This window comes from Dipteris shenzhenensis, chromosome 11, assembly GCF_047967505.1.
Source record: "Dipteris shenzhenensis isolate YYH24624 ecotype China chromosome 11, Dip_SZ_1.0, whole genome shotgun sequence".
Lineage (NCBI taxonomy): Eukaryota > Viridiplantae > Streptophyta > Polypodiopsida > Gleicheniales > Dipteridaceae > Dipteris > Dipteris shenzhenensis.
The window spans coordinates 51,883,985-51,897,315 of record NC_141606.1 but is presented as its reverse complement, the minus strand read 5'-3'; the positions used below and the strand labels follow the sequence as shown (position 1 = coordinate 51,897,315).

The following is a 13,331-nucleotide window of genomic DNA, read 5'->3' as shown; positions in this document are numbered from 1 at the left end:
TGGGATATGGGAGTTGATATATGTGGAAAAATGTGGCCAAGCGTTATCGCACACAATTGAGAGTGCGTAACCGCCTAGCCCACATGGGAGACTCTTCCACACACACCATGCATGTGGGAGGATGCATTTATTGGGAGAGACCCTCTCTCTTGGCTATAAAAGGAGGGGGCTATTCCTTGATGAGACATGCTCATTCTTGTAAAGCCACCTAGCTAGTACTTTGATTTCTCCCTTCTCTTCCTTTCAAAATAAAGCATGGTCCTCTTCCCTTGATGTCTCCATCTTTACATTCCTCCTCCCATCATGTACACGCTTCTCTTCCCCCTCTCCCTTTCCCCTTGTGTCATAGTCTCCCTCTTCATTCCCTCCCCTTCTAATTCCTTTTCCCCTCCCATGATAACGTTTCGCCCTCACATTCTCCTTTCCTCTATGGCCCTCGAGCGTCGCCATGCTTAGCCTCTAGCCTCTGGTCCTGATTTCTTTTCTGGCTAATAGTGCGCATAATAATTCATTAACAAAAGTATTTGAATAGTAGCTCTCTATGGGCAAATATGTGGCTGCCTTGTAGTCACAATTCAGATCTTTTACTCTTGAATACGATTCAGGAGCTCTCCTTGGCTACACAAGACTCTGTTCAATTTTTAATTTCTTTGTCACAACTCTTAGCCTCTAGGTTTGACTCATGGCTTCTCTATTCATCCTTCATTGAGCCCTTAGAGTCATTGTAATGGGTTTTTGCCGAGACTTCTTTCTTGTGAAAAAAGCTTATAACTTGTTCTCAAGCTCCCAAGCTTCTAACACTCTTTCTTTCACTCTCTTTCTTTGGATTATTTGAACTTGCAAGTCATGTCTTGGATCTGTTACAAGATATTAATCAAGTTCTAACTTGATCTTTTTTTATAGCTCTATACTCAACTTGGCTCCTTGCTTTTGCTTCCCATACAAGCTCTAACTTTACTTAGTTTTTCTAAAACTTTAGAGCACTCTAGGCATCCAAAAATCTACCTAGAAGAATGTCCCTTAAAAACCTCTCCTTGAACTCTTCTCTTTCCTTAAGGTTTACTTGGGTGAAGTTGGCTTTTTTAAAAAGAACTCAAAATTTGAGAACCCTTACCATAGAAAAGAAAATATAGTGAAATATCTATCCTTTACTTAATGAGAAATGTCAAGAATCATTGATGCTATTATCTGGACTTCCAAGCTTATTGGAGATTGAATAAATTACATGGGTTCAAGGAAATAGATTGCATGGGTTCAAGGAAATAGATTGCATGGGTTCAAGGAAATAGATCTGAAATGATTTTTATACTGGACTGATCCCCCTAATAGATGAATGATAGACCACTTTTCCAAGGATTCATGATGCAAAAATCTCACCACCACTTTTCATGGATGGTCCTATTACAGAAAGATTTCCTCATAATAAGTACTCTTGCACTTTAGCTGTACTATGTATTAACATTCTTTTATATAATATTAAGATTGGACGGGTTTGGGTTACACCATAGAAAATGACATTAGGATAGTAGTGCTTGCCAACTGCATTTTTTCGATTCCCATGCACTATATGGTCTAGATGGGTTTATAATCCATCATGAATTTGATGTGTACAGTATGAAAACCATTATCCTACTATGTGAATACATTTGGTTAGTGCAACTAAGTACTTATCTTTGATGGATTATGACAATTTATGTAAACCCCCCCTCCTCTTTTTCTCGAAATGTTGGCATTGACAAGGATGACAACCATGGTTGAGCTATGAAGCTTGCGACAGTTACAAGTTAAAGACAACATTCCTAACTCTTGTTTTTACTTGATTGGCGCAGTTGAGTTTGGCCACCCTTCCTAGCATTTTGATGCATAGAGATAGAGTGTGGACATATCATCTACGACAATACAGCACTGTAAAACTACTTTTTGGAAGCTTAGCAGAAGCTTATTTTTGCAGTTATACCCTATGTGAACTTTATAGAGAAGTAGAAATAGAATCTTCTTCAAAAAACTCAGTTTTGGAACTTAAAGATAGTTGGATTATTATACAGTAGTATGTTTTAAAAGTGGATAAAAAGGATACATGAGAGTTCATGGATATTTTTTTAAAAAGAATTTGGAGAGATATGGCTTACGATTGAAAAGTCTTGATAAAAGGCTTGGTATAATGATGATAGCAATTATAAAAATGAATTTATGTTTGCAATGGATAATTAGAGTCTTATTTGAGGTTCCCTCCATGATTTGATGAGAAGAAGTAAGGTAGGCTAAAAAAGGAAGGAACCTCCTTGTTTCCCCCTCTTGTGATGATTACTATCACAAACAAACAGATTACATATATAAGAAAAAGGGGTGACAAGAAAACCTTAAAATAATTACTATTTTTTGGGATGTGATTTTATGGTCAGGGATTACAAAAAAAGAGGGGAGCTATGTGCTTTGTATCATATGCATGGGCTGACTGGCTTGGGCTATAGGATATTGTGTCTCTTGATAGTTCACCCCTTCTTGTAGTTCTCATTGGTATCCTTGATGGGCTACATATGTTGTCCATGAATTTTGGTGTGGTCCCATCACGTTGTAATGAGGCATGGATGCCTCTCTATGTGGTATATAGTGAGGGTCCCAAGTTTGTCTCCCAAAAAGTGGTTATGCAAGGATATAGGATCCAAATGATTCTCCACCTTGCACATATATACTATGGGGGTCCTTGTGCTTGGTTGATTAAGTAATGTGAACGTTTACCCTTGACCTAAATGCCCCCAAACATCATGGTATATTTGAAAGGCTTTGACAAGGGCTACCTTAGTTGTGGTGTTGGTGGTTGCCATGGGGTCCTACATAGTTGTAAATGTATTAGCGAATCAAGGTGGGGTTGTGGCAATGGGACTAGGCTCAGATCTCCTTATTGTTACACTAAAGAGCTAGGTGATGGAGGTACAATTGAGTTCTTCTTAGGGTCTTTGGAGGTTCCATGTGTGTATGCAAGCTATCACTATGATGAGTATCGAATGCCGATGATAGGCATGGAAATTAGGATATAGGCTCGCTTGCAAGCTGCCTACTCTATGAGAGGCAAAGCTCGACATATGGATGGGGGTGAAGGGAACAAGGATGGTAAGTTGAGAAGGCTAAGCATTTGAATGATGATGAAAAACTTCATAAAACTAAATGGGAAACCATAGCCTGTACTGTGACAGAGTTTGACATGGATCGGATATCATTATGGCCTCCTTGTTTCTTACCACTCAGGATACCTGAGTGCTCAAAAATATCATTGGTATGATTCTATTCTATGTGTGTATTACTAATGGGTGTTATACTTTATACACATCTTAACCTTATATATTAAAGGCATGTGCAAAGCATCATACACATTGGATATCATTTTCATGGTTGGGCATGCATACATCCTTGTTTCTTACCATGTATAATGCTTGCATGTTGAAAAATATGCATTGGTGTGCACCTATGTGTGCATCCTTGATGGGTATGAGACATTGCACATGCCTTAGTCCTATTTAGTTTAAGTCCTATGTAGAATATCATACCTATCAAATATTATTTTCATGGTTGGAATGCATATTTCCTTGTTTTTTACCATGCATGATGCCTAAGGGTTGAAAAAGATTCATTAGTGTGCTTCTAGAGTATATGTGTATCTCTGATAAGATATTATTGTCATGGTTGGCATGCATATTTCCTTGTTTGTTAACCATGCATGATACCTAATGGTTGAAAAAGATTTATTGTTGTGCTTCTAGATTAAATGTGTATATCTGATGGTATGATACTTTGCACTAGACTTAATCTTACTCAAGGTAAGGCCTATACAATCATATCCATTGAATATCACTTTCCTGGTTAAGCATGCAAATTTCCTTGTTTCTTACCATGCATGATGCGTGAGTGTAAAAAAATATGTTATGATGTGCTTCTAGCCTATGTGTGCATGCCCTTGGGTATGATACTTTGCATAGGCTATAACCTTTCTCAATTTAAGGCTTGTGCAAAGCATAATACCCATTTGATATCATTTTCATGGTTGTGAATGTATATTTCCTTATATCTTACCACACAATGATGCCCGAGTGGTGAAAAATATGCATTGGTATTCTCTTTGTGTGATACTTTGCATGGGCCTTACTATTAGTTATTTCGAGACTTGTGAAAAGTATCATACCCATTAAATATCATTTGCATGGTTGGGCATTCATATTTTCTTGTCTCTTACCATGCATGATACCCAATATCTCTAGTGAGTATGATACTTTGCACAGGGCTTACTCATACTCATTTTAAGTCCTTTACCCATCGGATATCATTTTCATGCTTGGCATGCATATTTTCATAGTTGGGCATGCAAATTTTCATGCTTCTTACCATGCATGATACCCGAATGTTGAAAAATATGCATCGCCATGCTTCTAGCCTATGTGTGTATCTCTAATTGGTATGATGCTTTGCACAAGCCTTAACTTTACTCATTTTAAGGCAAGTGCAAAGTATGATACATATTGGATATCATCTGCATGGTTGGGCATGCATATTTCCTTGTGTCTTATCATGCAAGATGCTAGAGTGTTGAAAAAATATGCATCAGTGAGATTCTAGCCTATGTGTGTATCTTTGATGTGTATCATACTTTGCATGGGCCTTAATCTTACTCATCTTACATCTTGCGCAAGGTATCATATCCATCAAATATCATTTTTATGGTTGTGCATGAATATTTCCTTGTTTCTTACCACACATGAAAAGGCTCATTCTTCAATTTTTCTCTATTGAATCCTTCTATTCTTCTTGCTAAGAATCTACTTGCTGCTTATGTATAGCTAGCCATATAGTTTACTTCCATGTCAATGTCCTGTTGCTACATTTATTCTAGTTTCATCTTTTAATCTTCAAAAAGTAGGTTCGTTCTTGGATGGTCCCAAGCATATTGATCACATTTTAATGCATATTGTAGAATAGACATAATTGATGTCGTACCATGCATATTTTTTAGTGTACTTAAATTATCTTGAACATTTTTCTTCCTAATAAGTATTAAATGGCCCCACATCATATGTGGAGATGGGCACACCCTCTCTCATGTAGCCATAAGTTTTGGTATTGTTTGGAATTGCCTCGCCAATGTTTGGCTAGAAAACCAAATTTGGGTTAGGGAATATGGACTTGAAAGATGGGAGGATGGTGAGATGTGGTTCCATGGTTATCGAATGGGGGTAAAGTCTAAAATGGGTTTGTTCTTATGATGACTCATGCTACCACCAAGTTTCATTGGATTCTAGAATTTATAACCCCCTCTTTAGCTTCACCCTATAAAATTTTTTCTCATCATCAGTGAGTTGAAGAAGCTTTCCAAACACATAAAACATGGTAAAAGGGCCCCACATAGGGTTCTAGATTTTAGTATATGGGCAACATTGTCTAGAATCATGTTTATTATACTAGGAAATCTTTTTGAAAAATGTTTTATATAAAAACTTTGGCAAATTTTCATGGATTTCATTTACTATTGAAGGTTAAAATTTCTTTTTTTCAAAAATCTAGTTTCAAATCTTTGAAATTATATGAAGCTTTGATTTTCATAGGAGCATATATATTTTCACAAGCCTTATAAAATTTTATGATTTTTAAATAATAACAACCTTATCATTTATAATATTGAAAAACTTACCTTTTAAAGCTAGTTTCAAATGTTGGCATATATATATAACTTTTATTTTTATAGGGGCATGCAAACTTTCACATGCCTTATAAAAGTTTCACTTATTAATGAAACTAACATGAAAAAATCATCCTCTCTCTCTCTCTCTCTCTCTCTCTCTCTCTCTCTCTCTCTCTCTCTCTCTCTTTCTTTGAGTTTGGAAAACTCTTATCCTTCTTCATTATTAATCATTTACAAAGCTCACAATGAGCATAATACAAAGACTAAAACATATTCATCATTCAAATGATCATGACTTGAGCTCTAAGGAGTAGAATTCTTAAGCCAAAATGTTGTGACGATTCCTTCTTTAATAAGGCAGTGAAAGATGCAATCCTCTACAAGTCTTTTCTAACCATATCCATTGGGTGACAGAGAATTGGTAAGAGTGTCTTGATAGAGAGGGGCTCCGGTGATGATCAGTGCTGTGGATACATGAAACCCATGATAAAGAGTTGGTGTCAATCATGGTCTATTGCTATCGCCTAACAAAATCTGTCTATCGGAACAAGTGCCATTATCCCCCTTTTTGGTTGTCTCCTTGGTCTAGTGAACATGGAGGGAAGATCCCCAAGCCTCATCTCTGCAGCAACACATTCGTGGGTCTATCATGGCTCTTGCTCTAGGACTAGATTACGTCGTCCCCTTGGGATTGCTAATCTATGCTATCTGACAAGAAAAAATCAATAATCATGCTCTAGGTGGAGTGTAGCTAAGCCCCTTGATCTTGACTTTATGTCTTGAATAGATGGTCTCTGTGTCATATGACCTCATGAATGAAGATCACTAAATCGTGTCAAGAGGTTTGAGAGGGGTACGAGTCCATCTCTGAAAAGACAATGGTGATGGCCTCAGATCTCATAGTATGCAGAGCATGTGAAGACAAAGTACTCATCTAAGTCAATCTTCTATAGACATAAGGTGCAGATGTAGCCCTCACCAGGTATGCCCTCATCCCATAAAGAGAGAGAGAGAGATAAAAATCTATTAACTTTTGTAGAAGACCTCATGGTCTATGAAACAAAGTACAAACACCAAAAGTGACTTACTGCATCTAGATAGCCAGTGAATTGAGAGAGTGCACAAGGCTAGCTCCTCTTGAGTTATTATAGGGTAGAGAGAGAGAGAGAGAGAGAGAGAGAGAGAGAGAGAGAGTACAACCATAAGTAGAATGAATATGCACTACATGGAAAGTGAAGGAAAACATGATAAGAGTTTCTCCCTTTCAAATCCACATAGTCCTCTTGGGATTGTACTATGTAGTGCAATTTACCGAATGTTCTAATTACAAAGTCAATTCTCATTGGTTGCCTATTACACAACATGGCCATCATAATTGGAGCCATGGAAACACCATATAAGTAATTTTGGAAAAATCCCAATATTTTGGGAAAATGAAATGGGAGAAAGAGCCTTACATTCTCCCTTCCTCACATTGTTCTTATCTTTCTAGCAAATCTTCATCCTGGATCAAGCATATCAGTGTCATTAATTAATCTCTTGTTTCATTAATATTGGCTCTTTGGTTTTATTGTTTTAGAAAATGCATCCATTGTTTCATTAATTTTGGGAATCTCTTGTTTCATTAATAGTGGCTCTAAGACTTGGTTTTGTTTTAGAGAATGTATCCATTATATTTAATTAATTTTGGAAATGATGCACATGATAGTGATTGGAATTTTTCTCTCACTTGGGTTTGGCTTAAATCTCATGCCCAACTTGGTGGAAGTGTGTGGATAGCTCAACAAAAGACTCACTCTTGTAGCCCTAAGGTTGTTTTGTTGGGATTCCTACTCCATGTAGGGTGTAGAAGCATATGCCAACAATAATTTACTAGCAAATTGGAGGTTTATGTTAGTGGGCACACTATATGAGGATGGGTGGTCTTTTATACAAGTCGAAATGCAAGTACAGATATAGAATCAACACAATTCAATACATAGCCAACTATATTAATCTCAATAGTCTATGATTACCAATAGCTTGTGGTTGCAAACCATAACCCTAGACTATTTTCTCCCTTCTGCTCGCCTTGGCTTAGATTCAGGACTCTAGGAGCCAACAGCTTAGACTTTGCCTTCCTAGCCTCTACACACCACAACAAGACTAGTTGGGTTAAAATACTCATTACAACTCACACTCTTCTTCCTATATACTAAGACTCTTTTCTTGGATTGAGGCGGTCAAGTTAGCCACCCTCCTAACTCATCCTCTCTCACTGTTGTTGGAGCACTCCTACGAATTTTCCTTCAATTTCTCCTTGGCTCTTCGAGCCTCCGTGAATTCTGGAGGCACACTACTCTCCTCATTGGTGTCATCCAAATCATTTTTTCTTTATCTTGTATTGTCTTGACTCGAGTGCTACTAACCTGACTCAAGTTGCCTATTAACCAGAGGGCTAAAAATGATATTTATTTATCCCATTAATTTTATTTTAATAAGAAAATATGTGAGATGTTTCATTAATTTTGGGGATGAACTATTTGTCACATGTAAACTTTAGATTTTTGTTCAATTACAACACTGTGTACAAGTAACCTTTACACCTTTATTTAGAATTTGATGGTACTATTTGTCACATGTGAACTTTAGATTTTCTTTCAATTACAACATTCTGTAAGTAACCTATACACCTTTATTTAGAATTTGATGGTGAAAATGTTAAGATATATTGCATACTAGTGGCTTTAATCATGCCTTAAATAGACTAATAGAAGAGTTTGTTCAATTCTTAACATATTATAAGTGGTACAAAGATCCACCATTAATTTGGAACAATGCCCTTATCGTTCATTAGAACAAAATCAAGTGTTACACATTCAATACCTCTCTTACACAAAACTCAAGTGATGACCCAAAAGGACTATGTTCGACTCGGATTCCTAACCAAATTGGATATATATTTTCACTTGGCTTCACAAGAACAAAGTCACTCTTTTTTATATCTACTAGTGGCTGGAATGTATCTTTGGCTTGTTACATTGTGTGTGTGTGTGTGTGTGTGTGTGTGTGAGAGAGAGAGAGAGAGAGAGAGAGAGAGAGAGAGAGTTTTGAATTATATAAGAGTGTGATTTTGGAAACATTAAAATTTTGAAGGGAATATGCTCAACAATTGTGATATGATGGAAGTTAGTATTAGTGGCATTATTGTAGCACGCGGTACAATATTCAATAATAATGTGCTACAAATCGAGCCTTCACATGTATCCATGTCAATTGATGTGAGTTTTGATCCAAAAATTAAACTTCCATTCTCACAACAATGGATACATGCAAAACTTGGTGATGCAATGGGAAGAAATCTTTAGCACTATAAAGGAGGAGGAATTGAAAATAGAATATATTGCTATACAGCTTGTTAGATTAGATGGATATGTCACTTGGAGAAGTTATGTTACGATCAAAGAATAAGACACAAACACCTGAAGCAAGGGTAGTGTTTCTAGTACATTTTGTAAAATCCCAAGATTTGGGTGAAAAGACATATGAGTGATAGTCAAAGATTTTATACCTCACTTAGAGAACTTGAACAATAACATAGATGAGATTTTGTTCTAAATATAGAGGCATGGTCTATAGATTAGATCACATTTGAGGATGGCTCGATGTGACAACCCCTAGTCTATGAAACATGCATGGATGAATTGTTAAGAAATTACAAAGCACAGATGGGAGTACTGAATGTCGAAGCCCTTCATGCAAAAAGAAATATCATGTGGTCAATCACAAGCCTAGGAAGGACATTGAAACTACTTGGAAGATGGAGTGCACGTATAAAAATCATCAACTTGTGGCACTTAGTCTATATACATGACACTAATGATCTAATATTGCGAAAACAACATAATTGAGGCATTATCAGAACTGACTATCCAAAGTTTGTATACATGTAAAGGCTTTTGGCCGCAGACAACACATATAGTAGGACAAAACACCAACACTGACAAAGAATGTTCATGGGTTTAAGGGCACTAGAAGACTAAATACCTCTCTCTCTCTCTCTCTCTCTCTCTCTCTCTCTCTCTCTCTCTCTCTCTCTCTCTCTCTCTCTCTCTCTCTCTCAATTGCGTATGCATTAGTCTGACTCGTCCTTTCATCCTCCACCAAGATTGGTTCTAAAAGCAATCTTGGCTATGAAATCCATGGTCGGTTTTTAAACCAACCTTGTTGGAGGATGAAAAGGCAAGCTCAATTTAAAAACCGTGCTTCGTGGACGAAGAAAAACCAAGCTCAGTTTGGCAACCAAGCTTGGATTTTCAACCTCCACCAAGCTTAGTTTTAAAATCAAGCTTGAATTTTCATCCTCCACTAATCTTTCTTTAAAAACAAGCTTGGTGGAGGATGAAAAGCCATCCACCAAGCACAATTTTAAGTTGAGCTTGCTAGAGGTTGGCAATTATCCACCACCAAGGCAGTAAGTTATAAAATCAACTCTAGTGGAGGATGAAAGCCAATAAAGCCAAGATAAATTTTTAAACCAAGCTTGGTGGAGGATGAAAAGCCAAGCTTGGATAAAAACCACGGTTTGTGGAGGAAGAAAAATCACACTCGGCAAAATTGAGCTTGGATTTTCATCCTCTACTTAGCTTGGTTTTAAAACTGAGCTTGGTGGAGGACGAAAAGTCATTCACCAAGCTTTATTTTAAACCACGCTTGATAGAGGCTGACAAGTCATCCTCCACAAGCTCGGTTTTAAAACTGGGCTTGGCTTTTCATTCCCTGACCATCCGATCATCCTCAACCTTCCACTCCTTTCTTTCCCCTAGGTTAGGCTAAACTATGCTAGGTTGGTTTAGATAAGGTGAGGCTAAATTAAACTTTGCTAGTTTAGGTTAGGCTAAATTACACTTGTTTAGGTTAGACTAAACTATTCTAGATTAGTTTAGGTCACACTAGGTTAAACTAGAAGCTAAACTAGGTTATCCAAGCTTATGTTAAACTAGTTTGGCTAAATTATAGATAGGTTATGCTATTACATTTGTTAACCTATTATTAGCCTATCTATTAATTCTATCTAGTAACCTATTGATGAACCCTATCTAGTAACCTATTGATTAACCCTATCTACTAACCTTGGTTAGTACTAATATTAACATATTACATGGATTATTTATCTAAATTTAATAGGGGTTGATGTAAATTAGAGGAGGAGGAGAGGCCGTTTAAATTTAAATTTAGGAGGGGGAGAGCATGTAAATTTATATTTTGAGGAGGAGAGTGCATATAAATCTAAATGATTAATTTAAATTAAGGGGGAGATAGAGCATGTAAATTTAAATTTAGGAGTTGGTTTTGGTGTAAATTTATATCTAGAGGGGAGGATTTTAATTCAAATTTAGGGACAGGGGGAGAGAGACTATACGTTAATTTAAAGGGAAGGGGTGGGGGGCGTTGACCTAAAAGTAGACTTAATCGTTAACCCTCCTAAGCTACCGATGCTGCCTAAGCTAGAAGTCACTGCCATGCTCTCCTTTGCCCATGACGTCTTTGCTCCCCCTCCCCCACTTATCTCGACCTGCCTCCCCCTCCCTGGATCTTTCGTGACCTTGCTCCCCCTTTCCTTTGCTCTCACCTACACTCCTTGTCTCTCCCTGACTCATTTCTTGCTCCCTCTTGCCCTCCCTGGCTCTCGCTTGCGATGTTCTCTCTCCACATCCCCCTTTCTCTTACCTTTGACCTTGCTCTCACTCCCCTCAAAAGGGAACCACACCTAGAATAAAAATATGCTCGCAATCTTCGAACCAGTATTATGAATCTTCACCTTGGATAGAAGCAAAATGAAGGTCTATGCAAAAAGATTGATATGTGCTACTGCTATGACAAGGTAAAAAGTCCAATGCCAATAATTGACCAACAGGTGTGCGATATGGTCAAAACTCATGGTTTTGTTGTAAAACTAAAAGCGCAAACAAGAGAGGACTTGGAAGAAACATTAAAGAGGGGAGTGTATTGCAAGTTAGGACCGTGATCGAGGCTATTCCATGAGCATTGTGGTTGCGCTTTTTGATCCATTTGTCGATGTGAGGCTTGCCTAGCAATGAAGAGTGGCTAGAATCATGCTGAATCTATCCACATTGCGACCATATGCAGCCAAGTAAGCAGGCACACCTGAGATGCTTACCAAAGCTATCAGGGACGAGCACATTAGCAATCCAAAGGGGACATGATGAAGGCAATGCAAAGGTAAATGGAGAGATACTTGCAAAAGATGCCAAAGTTTCAAAGTTTTTAGAGTGCTATGATAATCAAAAGAGAGGAGAGAGACATGGTAATCAGAGCGGGTATTTGGGAAGGAAGACATAAGAGGAAGGGGGGATGGAAGGTGAGGAAGGAGACGGTGACATCCTAGCCAGAGGCTGAGGAGGGGGAGGTCACCACGAGGATGAGAGGGGAGCCAGAAGGAGACATTGTATAGACATCTCCATGGATGGAGATCGAGAGGTCATGGGGGGAGGAATAGACATAAGCTAGGTGGAGGTGATGGAAGGGATGGGTTGAAGGGGCTTGAGATTGGGGTTCAACATAATCATCGAGCTCCAAGCAAGAAGAAGATAATGAAGATGATGATGAGTCTTAGCTCTACCCAAATGTCTTAACCCTTTGCTTAACCTTTCGCTAATCTCTTCTTTCTTTTTAAATTCTGCCTATATGACTGTTAAAAAAGAAAGACCAGACTTAGGCTACGACGACACCCAAGCTCCTTTTGGGAGGGTGATTGTCATCGTGCCCATGACCTTGATCTTGCTCCCTCTTCCCCTTTTACAAATCTAACTTGGGTTGATTTAAAATTGCTTGGTGGAGGAGCTAAGCCCATTTTAAAAATTGAGCTTGCCTTGGCAGAATGAAAAGGCTTGATTTTAAAACTGAGGTTGGTGGGGGATAAAAACCCAAGCTCTTTTAAAACCGAGCTTGGTGGAGATATCTCCACGAGTTTTTTTAAAAGGAAAATGTTAGAAAATTAGTCTCTTTTTTGTATTTGGGATAGCAAGATGGGGTGACCATGGCATTCAATTTTTTTGGAAAAATCTATGTCGATTGTTTCTAAAAGTTGCCAAACTTTCAAAGTTACCTATATTTTGATTAACAAATCCAAATGGAATCAGGCAACATATCAAATCAATGGCAAGACATGATTTACGTATCTATCCTATTTGTTGGATAATTTAATAAAGTTACATGTATCAAAATAAGCATTTTATGAAGTTATGGTTAATATTTTCCACTAAGTTTAGAGCATGACTGCCCATTTTAGGTTATCATTTTTTATGGGTGAGGATAGTAGAATATCCCAGTTAGGTGCTCCTTTTCCAAGGGGGGTCTTTGAAAAAAAACTTTATCATCTACCAAGCTCGTTAGAGGCTCTTCCACCAAGCTTGATTTAAAAGCAAAACTTGGCTTTCCATCCTCCACCAAGCTTGATTTTAAATGGAGGATGAAAGAAAAGGTCAGTTTTGAAAACGACATTGGCTTTCATCTTTTACCAAGTGTTTTCTTTCATTTTTTACCAAGGGTTGGACTTTATCCTCCACCCAGCTCAGTTATAAAAACTAAACTTGGCTTTTCATTCTTCGTCGAGCTCCTTCGCCAAGATTGGTTTTAAAATTGAGCTTAGTTTTCATCCTCC

At 37.7% G+C, this 13,331-nt stretch overlaps 1 pseudogene; it reads right to left on the bottom strand.

The window, feature by feature from the left end:
• Positions 1–11,417: 11,417 nt before the first annotated feature.
• On the bottom strand, positions 11,418–12,429 carry LOC147897152 (delta(8)-fatty-acid desaturase 2-like; annotated as a pseudogene).
• Between the last annotated feature and the right edge of the window lie 902 nt (positions 12,430–13,331).